Source organism: Somniosus microcephalus, chromosome 9 (genome assembly GCF_052327205.1).
Source record: "Somniosus microcephalus isolate GS21.2 chromosome 9, FLI_Smic_1.0, whole genome shotgun sequence".
Lineage (NCBI taxonomy): Eukaryota > Metazoa > Chordata > Chondrichthyes > Squaliformes > Somniosidae > Somniosus > Somniosus microcephalus.
The window spans coordinates 122,426,760-122,440,464 of NC_140995.1; the positions used below are offsets into that span (position 1 = coordinate 122,426,760).

General features: G+C 41.7%; 1 protein-coding gene across 2 annotated transcripts in view; it reads left to right on the forward strand.

Annotated features, from left to right (window-relative positions):
* The window catches only part of tnfrsf21 (tumor necrosis factor receptor superfamily, member 21), a 75,857-nt gene that overhangs the window by 12,394 nt on the left and 49,758 nt on the right, over window positions 1–13,705 (forward strand). The window lies entirely within an intron of this gene.

Consider the following 13,705-nt stretch of genomic DNA (forward strand, 5'->3'; position numbering starts at 1 on the left):
AGATTTTTTTGGGGAGGGGTGGGGTGGGGAACGAGAGGGGAGGCAGGCATGATTCAAGAATTTTCAATTTATGGGAAGCCGTGTATAGAATAGCATGTGTCTACTTGGAGGAGGTGGGGGTCTAAAGACCAGTGGTAGTATCACAACTGCTGTCCTGCCTGAGAATCAAAACTGCAACCTCGTCAGCCTGGCTTTGTGCTATGCTGGGCATTGCCTATAGCCATGAAGTAGGCTTGTTTGTTACTCTTGAGGATCATCAGACTTGCTTAATTATTGACTGGAGTACCATTGCATTTGTACTTATTACAACAATAAAATTTGGTACCATAAACTCCCCATCAAGTAAACTTAACAAACTACCACAAATCCATGTTTGCATGGAGCTGTTCAATTGTTCCTTGTGAGCATATCAAAATGTAGTTCTGGGCACCACTGGAGGGCTCAAGGTACAGTTTATAAAAAAAAAAAAAAAAATGCATGTCTTTTTGTCTGAGCATTATTTTGAGTCATAGTTTCAAGTGCATACAGAACTTCAGCAAAAGTGGTTCCAACAAGGCCAGGTTTACGTAGGAATTGGTATTTGAAACCATTCAATTTTTTAAAGTACAGGAAACTTTGTGTTATCCGGGACCGAGCTGCTGCCGCTCCCTCAAAACTGCCGTACACTCCAGAGCTAATGTTGAAACATATGGAGATTTTCATCTCCGTATGAATCAACAAACCCTGTTGCTTAGCAACAGCCTCAACAGTCAGCTAGCGTCTCTCGCTGAAGCTGTTGCTTAGCTACAGATGTTGCAGAGCTTGACTGTTCAAAAAAAGCAAAGAAAAGAAACGAAAAGAATAAAAAACGGCTCCTGATTTTTGCCGGTGGCTCGAGCTTGCCGGACGGTTCGCCTCCGGATAACACACAGTTTCCTGTACTCGGTTTAAAATAAATTGATCAACATTAGCGCCCTGTTAAAAGGGTGTCCATATGTTTTTACCTAGCAGACTGAAGCATATTGTAGTTCAATTTCATGGGTTTTAGCTACCCTTTGGTATGCTGTCCGAGTGACTATTATTCATGTTTGAGCCTAGACCGTGATTGCTAACAGATTGTTGAACTGGATTGGGGTAGTGACGCACAGTGTTACTCCAGTTGCATGTGCCCTTCCCAGCAGCCATCTAAGCGGTAATTTGAACTGATTTCCAACCCCCCACCACCCCCACCACCATTTGATCCTCGATTTTGGAATTCAGTTTTTGCACCTGTAATGTCACCCAACAGAAAACAGTTAAACTCGTACAGACATGAAATTGGATGTGGGGCATTTGGGACTCCTATGGCTCTCTCTGAAGCAAGTTTACCAGCTGAGCTATCACGAGTGAAACGGTACTTGTGCTTGAAGCAGTGTTTTGTCTGTTGACATTTGGGACCAGGTTTGGCAGTTTATTCAAGTTTGAGGAAGACTACTGATTAACTGAGGAAGTCTCTGCTTCAGCTCTGTTTTGGTTCCTTTGGGGTCCTATTCAGTGATATCTTAAGATGCATTAATGAGATCAATCCACTTTAAATATAGTTTAAAAGTCTTAAAGATCCAAACCACAATCTCAGTACAATCTCAGTACATTTACATTTTAAAAGGAATGTTGGTGCTGGCAGCCATTATTTGAATGATTGCTGAGACTGACCACTGTGAACCAAATTGGCATATTGGTTGGTATGGTGTATTCTGTTACAGAATCCATTGTATCGCCCATTCCTCCCTCATTAATGTTAAATTTAAACAGTAGAATATAGCAGCAACAGTGTAAGATCTTAACTGAGGTTAGCACCATGCAAGACACAAACTACCACCTTTAGATGATCGTAATGTGTTCTTTTTCCTACTGTAAGCAGTGAACAATTGGGTAAAAAGATATACTGTGGATTGTGTAGTGATTGGACATGCTTTTCAGATCTGTAGGGACAGTCTGCTCTTTATTAACATTAAAAACTTAATTGGTGTTGGAATGCCTATCAGCGAAGCTTTGCAGTTGTATTTAAATGTACTTGTACAAAGCTCTGCTTTGCCCACTTACTGCTGTATTCTCTAAATAGTCACCAGTCTGAAATATGAAACATGACTGCGCTAATGTTCTTATTTTGCAACACTCGTATCAATGGTATCATGAAGGCAACTTTAGAGCATTGTTGTATTGCTCCTAGTTAATCAGTCTTGGTTGTAACATTACTGATGTTTGATCTCTGCAGCGGCAACACTTTGTCAGTTACTGCAGGGTTAAAGTTAACTTCTTAACTTTCTCCCTTGGCTATCCCCCAGATCATTTTTTATGGTATTTGTTATTGTTTCACTTCAAAATCTTAACTCTTCATTTATCTTGTGTCTTTGTTTCCACATAGTTACAACATTTCATTTGGTTTGGACTTTCAAGTTTGCTTTTTGTCTGAAGTACTTACGTCCTGATTAATGGGATGTTTGTGCCATTTCATACAATTTGTTTTGGTAGGAATTGAGAAATTGGACGTGCAAAATACCCATTTTGTTAGTTGCATTTTCATTTCTTTGGGGGGTGTGTGTGCATTTTCTTTGCCCCAGTTTTTTTATCTGGTTAGAATTTGCGAGAGAAAAATCTGTTGTCGGTCACATTGCATAGTACACGGAAATCCTGAATTCTAGCATATGCTTCTTGTCATGCAATTTTGTTTTTTCCAGTTTACTAGCAAACCACCAAATGCAATCTGCAGACTTCAAATTTTGACACTAAGTGAAAGGCAAATAATGCAGTAAAAATGGGAGTTTTCATCTTCATGCTCTAGATCTACATAATTTGTATAAAATGGCAAACATCCATACTGTGGGTCAGCAAGCGTTTATGAAACTCTGCTAAATGGAATACTGAGATTAATTCTCATGACAATATAGACAAATTCTCTCCTGAGCTGGTTCCCCATCATATTTAAACTATGTGTGGGAAAGGAAATGTTTTCCGTAAATTCCAGATTTTACACATTTTGGTGTATAGTTGTGATGTTTCCAATGTTTTAGTATTAGACAAAAGCAGCTGCAAAAGGATGTCATCTGTTTAATGTTGGCAGAAGAAATATTTATAGTGTGAACTTTGATGCCTCTGTAAATAACTGGTTGCAGAGACCTATGATTTCTTGACTATATGCTTACAGACAACTTTACACTTCGTGAAAACACCTAGACCGCGATTTCGCCGGCCGGGGTTGGTAGCACGGTCCCAGACCGCTGCCTGCTCCAGCCTGTGCACTCTCCAAGTGATTTTGTTGATTGGGCTTGTTAAGCCTGCCCAGCGAGGTTCCCGGCCAATTAATAGGAAGCAGGTCTGATGATGTCATTTGATGACACGCCATCAGCCGGTTTCCTTAAAGGGACCGTGGCCCAATTGATTTAGACAGTTGTGTTGTCGGTGTGCTGCAAACACTGACGAGCACTGCACAAAGGTGCACGGCTGCACCCAGGCTCTCCCATGACTCAGTCGCAGCACGCAGGGAGGTTCTCTTCCCTTCCAATGGGTGGAAGAAACAAATGCAGTCTGGTTGCACATTGCACATGAGGGCACAAGCAGGGATGTCATCAGGAGGACCAGGCCGCAGTGGCACAAACCTTTCAATGATCTCGGTAGATCACAAATCGTTACTGCCAAGCCACATTCAACCTTATCCTGCTGTGCCACTCATCACATCCCCATCACTCTGCCTTCCCTATGCTACTCCTGCACATCTTTACTCACACTAACTTACCTTTCACCTCCACCCATCCCTCTCTATCTACATTATCACTTCCCCATCTCACTAGCCACCCCTCACACTCAACCTCCCCCTACTGCAAGCATATCAACTAACAGCACATAAGGGTAGGCACTTGGGTGGTTTAGCCAATGTTCATGTGAAGCTTCTGGTAATGTGCTGTCAAACATTGAAATCTTTATTTTCAACACTTTGCATTCTTGGACAGATTTGTGTGCACCCTTGGAAGTGGCTTAGTGCGTTGCAGTGAATGGTGAGACATCAGGGTACCCCCCCCCCCCCCCCCAAAACAATGGTGATGAGTGTGAAGGAATGGCTTTGGGCATTGTAGGGATGCTTTATGGTGCTGGTGTGGGGTGGTGCCAACCTGGCACATCATGTGGCAGCCAGGGTGTGCAACATTAAGTGAAGTAAATCTGGCCATGGTGAGGCCATCCCTGGCGTCCCGAGCAGCAATGTGCTCAGGTGCTGATGCCCTCTGTCCTGTGCAGCATCAGATGATTGTGGAGAAGGTTGGTGTTGCTGCTGGTGTGCCTAGTGCTGCTGGTGTTGGGGCTGCTTGTGGTCTGATTCTGAGGACCAAGATGAGATTTTTTCAAGTGCACCGATGCTGATGGAATAGATGGCAGGTGAGGTTGAGATGACAGAAGTGATCTGTCAGTGGTGAGTGAGGTTGTTGCAATGAGGTGACACTGTATAGAGAGTTTACTCCAAACACTTACTAGCTGCTTAAACTTTAATCTGTCTTCCAAATGCAGTGAGCAACAGCTTCTAACCTTAGAAAGTGAAGACTTATGGAATGGGAGCTTTTATAGACCATTTGTAGCTGTCAAATTAGTATATCCTCCCTTGCTGACACAACACCCGACCTCTCTTACCGGATGTGATCCCTGAGCAGCGAAGATGCCATTGGCGAATTCTAAAAATCTAAAAGTAAGCTTAAAATAAGACTTCATTGCCTCTTAACAATGCATTTAATGATCTAGATTGTCTTCCCCTGCCGCTTGGTGCTGATAGAACCGCCACCTGGGAGACTCGCGTGGAGGCAGCTTGACCACTGGTTCCCGACCCGCTCTCAATCTTTTCTGTTTTGCCAGGTGACCCGCCTCCGATCCCGCCTCCTCGACACTGGGTAATTATCAGCCATCGGGTCTAATTTTTGCTGGAGTGAGACATCTTGCGGCATGTCCAGTTAGTTAGAATTGCAAGAGCACGTTTAGGTTTCAAAATGTTATGTTCACAAAGTTGCTGGAAGTGCGAGCTGATAACGTGTAGCGAGGGCAACATGATATCTGGGCCCTTGGTGAACAATGGGACAAACAGTGTATCGCTTTAAGCAATGAGATTAAAGGATTGAGGGAAAAAAAGGAAGGACTGAGAAGGAGGGTGAATTCAATGTCAAATCTGGTATAAAAAGAGGGAAAGAAAAATTGTATATAGAGGGGGAAAAAAAAAAGAGACAGAAAGGTAAAGTGTGGAAAAAGAATTAAAAATTAAAAATTGACTCTCAAACAATTCACAACCTGAAGGAATGAGACTCTGCACTTGCAATGGTTAACTTTCTGGATAAGAGGTTGATTAGCAATCATTAACAATTATCATGCTATTAAAATGGTACTTATGCTGATCATTGCTAGACAACTTTCTATGGTGAGTTTAATGGGCAATAAATGTGCAAATGCAGCATCTTCATGAAAATCATGGATAGGTTAAGCACGTGATGCAGTTTTCACAAAAGTTATGTGTGGTGCAAAACGTACAGCAACTTGTGGCATTTTGCAATTCACGGGGTATCTCTTCCTCGCCACAAGTTGCTGGCTGATTTGCGCATTAATAATGGTGTGTGTTGTGCAGCCGCCATTTTTTTAGCAATATTTGGCCCATAGCGTCTATGTTGTCTTTGGTATTTAATTCTGATTTTAATGTATGTATGACCATTTCTCCAAGTTTTAAGGATAGAAGAATTTTGCTTTGTTTTGAGAGAAATTGTTTACCTTTTTTAATTTATATCCTGGAGAAAATAAAGGTAAATATTTCATATCCTGATTAAGGGAATATCTTTCACGGTGAGGCACAAGATTGTGTGCTAATCCAAGTGAGAAGTTTAATAACTTTTTTGAGGAATGGAATTTCTTTGCACCCAATATCTACATCCAGCATTCCCAGATTAGGTACAGTACAAGTTAAAATCAGGCTAACACTCCCCTCTACATTAACTGAACAATGGACCTTAATCTAAGAATAGAAGGTTCTGAGAGTTCAATAATTCACTTATTTTGCAGTTTACTTCAATCCAAATATGGGTTTGTGCAGTCAAACACCAAAAATCTTCAGTTAATGTTGGGGTGGCGGTTGGGTGGGGGGAGGAGAGTAGACCTAAAGAATGGTTAAAATATCTAGGAGCTAAAATTCTTCAGTTTCAGCATAAGCTCAGCTTTCAATAACAAACTTATAAATGTAATGGGCTATATTTCTAACAGCCTTAATTTTCACCATAGTTAAAAAGCTGATTCAAGCCAGTTACAGTGTCCCTTTTTGAAAGCAGATTGGCAAACTCACTACAATCTTGTCATGTTACTAATTTGGTCTGTTGGACAAGTCCCATTTTGTTCAGTTTCATAGTTTTGCTATCGCAATCTATCAAAGCAATGAGAGTCGGAATGTTTATGCATGTATTTGCATACTGCAATTTATAAATAGCATTGGGGACAGAACTCTTGCATGCAAACACTGCCCCATATAGTAACTGCGGGACTAATTGAATGCAGCTATTAATCAGGTTTTTTTTCTGTCCTGCAGTAGTTTTGAGTACAAAGTCTGTATCGGGCTGTTCAGTTCATAGAACCATCTACGTTTACAAGATGGAAGGAGACCATTCAGCCCACTACATCTGTGCTGGCTCTTTGCTAGAACAATCCAAAACTCTTCCCACTGCTCTGTTCTTCCTCATAGCATTTTCTTCTGCTACAAATGTTTATCTACTTTTCCTTAAAAGATGCAGTGGGCTTTGCCTCAATCACCCTATGGCAAAGCACTTTTTTCTCCCAACAACCCTTTGTTAAGGAATTTCTCCTAACCATTCTCTTTACTGTTGTGGTGGTAATTTTAAATTGATGACCCCTCATTACTGCCAACCTAAATGATGGTGGAAGTGAGAACATAGGTGGACCTAGCACTGACCTCTAAAATGACACCACTTCCAACCTTTCTCCAGTCCAAGCAGCACCCATTATCCCTGACACTTTTATTCTGTCCATCAACCAACTTTTTATCTGTTGCTATATTTCCTCTTCTATCATTTGGCTAATTTTTTTCTTTCATGCCTTTTTAATGAATCACCTCATGTAACATGTTCAGAAAGTGTTCAATCTATAGCATTCCTTGGTCAACTCTTCAAAAAAAAAAAAACAATTATTTTTTTCAAACCTGATTTGCTTTTAATAAATCTGTACTGACTGTCCTTAATTAATCCATACATTTCTAAATGCTTGTTGATTTTTGCCATGAATTATTGATTCTAAGTGTTTGGCCCCAACTGATGGGACTAACTGGTCTATAAGGGTGTTGCCTCGGTTATTCTCTGGCACCACTGTGTGACTTGTGTATTTAAGGAGAATTCAAAAATTGTGGCCAGAGCCTATACCACCTTTCTCTCTGACTTCGTTGAGCAGCCCAGGGTGCATGCCTTCAGGGCATGATGACTTATTCACCTTGCTAATTCTTTTCAGAACCAATTTCTTGCTACAGTTACCGCTCATCCTCCTCCAGTACACCCATGTTCTTGCTTCTGCTATCATTTGTAAACACTGATTAAAAAAATATTTATTTCATAAATGTTCTTCATATCTTCATCCTCCACAAGAGATACATTCTTCATCCCAGAGTGGTCAAGCCAATCTTTAATCTGTTAGCTTTTATATGCTTATAAAGCCTTCAGTACTTCCGTTCTACATTATCTGCTAATTTTTTTTCTATTCTCTTCTAGCCTTTCTAACCTTTTCACCTTCCCACTGTACCTTTTTTTTATCGTCCTCATAATTTTCTTATTGTTAGCCCTAACTTTATCATGTGCTATCCTTTAAAATGTGTTTAGTTTTAATCTCTCCCTATCCAAGAAAGGAGCTCTGCATTTTGCCTTGTAGGAATATTTATTTTGTACTATCTGCATCTCGTATTTGAAGCTTTCCCACAGCTAATCAATCTATTGACCTTTTTTGCTAACTTTTCTTTCCAGTTAATTTGGACCAGATCCTTTTTGCCTTTCCCGAGTCCAGCATCCTTGTTTTTCACTCTTCATTATCCTCTTCTGTAATTGCATTTGAACCTAACTATATTCCCAGTTGTTCTACCACATGCGCATCAGTTATTTGCCCTGCTTCATTTCCCAGAATTAAATCGAGCAATATTTCTATCCTCCTTGGATTACAAACATACAGATCTAGGAAGCAGTCCTGGATGCATTTTAAAAAATCATTCCCCACTTTGACCACACTCATTACAGAACTGATTTCTTCCTATCTTAACTTTTTTTTTCTCCTTGTTCAGTCTCTTCCCACCTACATCCGCAACTCTACCGACAACCTCCGCCACTTTAACAGTTTCCAGTTTCCTGGCCCTAACTATCCTCTTTTCACTGGACGTCCAATCCCTCGACACCTCCATCCCCTACCAGGACGGCCTGAGGGCGCTTCGCTTCTTCCTTGAACAGAGACCCAACCAGTCCCCATCCACCACCCTTGTCTGCCTGGCTGAATTTGTTCTTGCATTGAATAACTTCTCTCTTGACTCTACTCACTTCCTCCAAATAAAAGGTGTTGCTATGGAAACCTGCGTGGATCCAAGCTATGCCTGCCTTTTCATGGGATATGTGAAACATTCTTTTTTCCAGTCCTACTTGGGTCTCTTCTCTTTTTCCGGTACATTGATGACTGTATCGGTGTTGTTTCCTGCTTCCAATTTCCACACTGCCCTTCCCTCACCTTCACATGGTCCATCTGATTCTTCCCTTCCTTTCCTCGACTTCTTTGTCTCCATTTCTGGGGATAGGCTATTGACCAATATTCACTGTAAGCCCACCGACTCCTACAGCTACCTTGACTTCACTTCCTTCCACCCTGCTTCCAGTCTGTTCCATTCTCCCAGTTTCTCCGTCTCTCACATCTGTTCTGACGATGCCACCTTCCACACCAGTGCTTCCGATATGTCTTCCTTTTTCCTGAACTGAGGATTCCCCTCCGCCATGGTAGACCGGGCTCTCGACCATGTCTGTTCCATTTCCTACACTTCTGCTCTCCTCCCTTCCCCTCCCTCCCAGAATCACGATAGGTTCCCCTTGTCCTCACCTTCCACCCCATCAGTCTCCACGTTCAACGGACCAACCTCCGGCACTTCCAGCATGATCCCACCACCAAACACATTTTCCCCTCCCCTTTCAGCATTCCAAAGGAACTGTTCCTCTGCACGACACTGATCCATTCCTCAATCACTCCCAACACCCCCTCCCCTTCCCACGGCACCTTTTCCTTGCAAGCGCAGGAAATGCAACGCCTACCCTTTTACTTTCTCCTTTCCCACCGTCCAGGGCCCCAAACACTTCTTCCAGGTGAAACAGTGATTTACTTGTACTTCTTTCAAATTAGTATACTGTATTTGCTGCTCACGATATGGTCTCCACTACATTGGGGAGCCCAAATGCAGATTGGGTGACCACTTTGCGGAACACCTCTTCAGTCCGCATGCGTGACCCCGAGCTTCCGGTCGCCTGTCACTTTAATTCTCTGCTCCACTCCCACTCTGTCTTCGGCCTCCTAAACTGTTCCATTGAAGCTCCACGTAAGCTTGAGGAGCAGCACCTCGAAGATTATCATGGATTAGTTAGTTTTTAGAATACTTGTTTTCTATCTTTAGTGATATAATCATCAGTAATGGATTTATAATTGTGTTTAAGAATTAAATATAGAAGTCTGTAATCATCAATTGTATGCACTGATGACCTGAATTATATATGAAATGTAATCCTTTTGCTTATAATTAAAAGTCTGTGAGTAGACTGTAACCAGACAGCATGGGTGAGAAAGACTGTTGCCATAGTCGAATAGCGTGCAGCTCACCTGGGAAGCAAGGTCATATGTAGCTGCCACTGTGTTAGAATGCTATGATATCTGCAGTGAATTAAAAACATGGGCCTTTCGCAGCGAACAGCAAGGATCCATATCTCTACTCTGGGGATATGTTCTGTTTGTATTGCCATAACTACCCTAGATATGAGTCTTGATGGTCAAAAACAGATGATAGGGTGTCTTAGGACTAGAACCTGCGTAAACCAAGGTGCTACGGACGTGGCATCTTTATGATTGGGTTTTGGGTGTCAGCCAATGATTGGTTCAGGAGGACTTCATAGGTTTTGAATGAGAGTAAGGGTATAAGAAGGGGGCCTCAACAGCCACAAAGTGTAGAAACTTTCAGGAAGAATCCAGGAGACACCTGGGAGACCAAGAGACACGGTCCAGCTTACTCATGATTGCGGCTTCTACCCAGAGTATAAGGGGTAATATAAATCTCAATTATACTCTGTAAACTGCTGCTGGAATACTGTAATGTATTAAGTCTTGCTTGTGCTGAATAAAGTTAAATCACTGTCCCCAATATGAGTCAACCTTGAATCATTTGGAACCAGGATCCCTCTGGGATCTTGTAATTCATTTGGCACTTTACAGCCTTCTGGACTCAACATTGAGTTCAACAATTTCAGATCATAACTTCTGCCTCCATTTTTTAAAGATTGCAGCTATTGATGATTCTGCTATTCCCATTTGCACCTCTTCTAGACCCATCTTTTGTTCCTTTACTTGTCCCATTACCATCTCTTTTTGCCTCGTACCATCATCCCTTTTGTCTTTTAACCTCTCCTGCCTTTCACCCTATCACAGACATTTCCTTTAGTTCTTTCCTCCCTTCCCCAGCCTCCACCTGTTGCATCTCTAACTTTTTCCAGTTCTGACAAAAGGTCATTGACCTGAAACATTAACTCTGTTTCTCTCCCCATAGATGCTGCCTGACCGCCTGAATATTTCCAGCATTTTCTGTTTTTATTAAATTTATTCCACTCTATTGTGCGATAGTTAAAATCACCCTATATTGTTGCCTTGTTGTTCTTGAGCATGTTAAAAGATGAAGTGCATAATTTGGTGCTTTAGCTGCATGTTGGCTTTGGAGCAACTTCTCAAGGGTTCCTTTGTGAATTTAGCTTCATCAAAACCAGTACAGATGGTGTATGTCAGCTAAACTGTTTGTTTCTGTCAATGACGATGCTTCACTAAAGCTCATCTAAGTACAAAGCTGTAATGTTTTTTTCGCATTGACAGTCAACTCCTACTGCAACTTGGTGAATATTCTGTAATTTTCTATTTGAGTAGCTTTGTCAGTATTTCGAGAAGTAAAGCTGTTATTTTACTAATCCAGAACTCGAGTGTACTGGTTTATTTAAAAAAAAAAAAAAAAAATTGGAAATCTGAGATAACCAAAAATGTGTAATAGGTTCCTCAGTGTATGAATAGACCTTTAGTCAGGTATTTCTGAATACATGCAAATAATGTAACAGTTGCTTCTGTTCTCACCAAATTGTAAATTGGAGAGCTGTAGAACGTTCCATTAACTTGATCTGTGTGTCACCTGATGAAACCTGTATTGCATCAGAAAAGTGAGGAAATGCATGTGTGTCTATATATGCAGGAGACCACCTGTTTTATGAAATAACTTGGTGCTCAGAATTTTTTTTGATGCTCTCCATTGTCCCAGCCAACATTCTTTCCTCAAACACCACCACCAAATAACTGGTCATCAGTCTTGTTCTTAGGATTGTGCCCATATAAGTCAGTGTACTAAAATCAATTGTTCTGTGCAAAGCACTTTGGAACATTTGAGAGATGTGTTGTAATGCTATGGAAATCCACGTCTGTCATTGTTTGCTAATCTGGCCTATATTCGCACCCAGATTCCAGAGGTGGAAAGGGCGTTAGTCCTCTTAGGTTTTTTGAGTAATCATAAACTTCCTAAGTTCACCATCGAGACCTCCATTATCTGCCATAATGGAAAGAGTTCCCGCTCCAATTTGGTGAATAATGAAGAGTTCTATAAATTTACTCTTGCTGGTGTGGCACAATAATCCCCTGGGCACTAGAATGAAGGAAAGTACAGCGCAGATAACAGAAGTAATATCATGCAGTTTTTTTCATCAGCAAAAGATTAAGCATAAATAACCAAAGAAAGATGAGTGCCCTGTGCAATGGGATATCATCTCAAATTGTGGAGCATCATCAGGAAGGTGGATAGTTGATGTGTTCCCAATGATGTGATAGTTGAGTTTCTGTTCAGAATCACAGAAACCCCACAGTGCAGATAGAGGCCATTTCGGCCCATCGAGCCTGCACCGACACATATCCCACCCGATCCCTGTAACCCCTACACCAACACATATCCCACCCTATCCCCGTAACCCCACGTATTTAATCCCCCTAACACTAAGGGTCAATTTATCATAGCCAATCAACCTAACCCGCACATCTTTGGACTGTGGGAGGAAACCGGAGCACCCGGAGAAAACCCACGCAAACACGGGGAGAATGTGCAAACTCCACACAGTCACCTGAGGTCGGATTCGAACCCGGGTCCCTGGCGCTGTGAGGCAACAGTGCTAACCACTATGCCACCATGCTGTTGTATGAGTATTTGATGATTCAACCTTTATTTTCTTGTGCCTTAGAAATGATCTGAATGAAAATGGTAGGGCCGTCGGTGTTTATTTTTAGGGTGGAGATGAACTTAACACAGTTGGCAGCACAGCTGCTGGCAGTTGGCTGCCCGTTTCTACTTGGTGGCCACTGGAGTTAATGTTCCTGCAGTCATTATCTTTTCAGTTGAAATGGGTTGATAATGCTGCTAATTTTCCACTTTTCTACATTTCTTGTCAAGCAGGGTTAATGGCTTCAGTTTCTCAGATCAGCGCTGGTCATATTTCATGTACCCTAAACAATAGCTGTACAGGGTGGGGTAGGACTGTACCATGCAATTTTACTGTAAACTTTTCTTTCTGCTCATCAAGGTGAGGGGATGTTGGTGCTGGGGAAAGTAACACTTTAAAATTAAGACAGCAACTGTCAGCATTACATGTTCTCAGGACAGGCACAGCATAGCTAAATGTAGAATCAAGCAATGGGCTTCAGTCCCAAACTCGGAAGAACAGCCTTTTACAGGAAACTTGCGTTTAACTGGAGGTTAAATGTCCGGAAAGCTCTATCTACCGGCAAAATTCAGGAGCTGTTTCCTATAAGTTTTTTTACTTCTCGTTGCAGAGCCTGACTGGAAAAAAAAAAGCAAGGTCTAGCTGAAGCTGTTGCTTAGCTACAGAGACGCTTTTAAGCTGCGGCTGACTGTTTTGAAGCTGTTGCTAAGCAACAGGGTTTGTTGATTCACACGGAGCTCAAAAGCTCCGTATGTTTTAACATTCGCGCTGGTTTCTACAGCAGTTTTGATGGTACGGCACCAGCTCGGTCCAGTCAGTGCCGGATACCAGAAAGTTTCCTGTACTATGTTCGTGTAACACTTTTTCCCTTTCCCTCACACCAAACATCTTTAGGCCTATCTTGAGTGACGTTGCCAGTCACAACAAGTTAAGGACAGTTTTGTGCTGTATGCCTCTGCTCATGAGGGAAAAAATAGAGGCAAGCAATAAAAGATTTATGTTGCACCACCGTAACTTATCAAAACAATTCCAAGCACTTAAAATAATGAGTTACTTTGAGTACAGTGACTATTAACATAGGCAAACTCAGCATTTGTTTTACACATCCATTGAGATGTATAACCAGTTAGTTAATCTGTTCTCTTGGTGGTATTTGTTTTTGGATGAATGTTGGGCAGATCGCTTGGAAAATTTGCAATTATTTGATT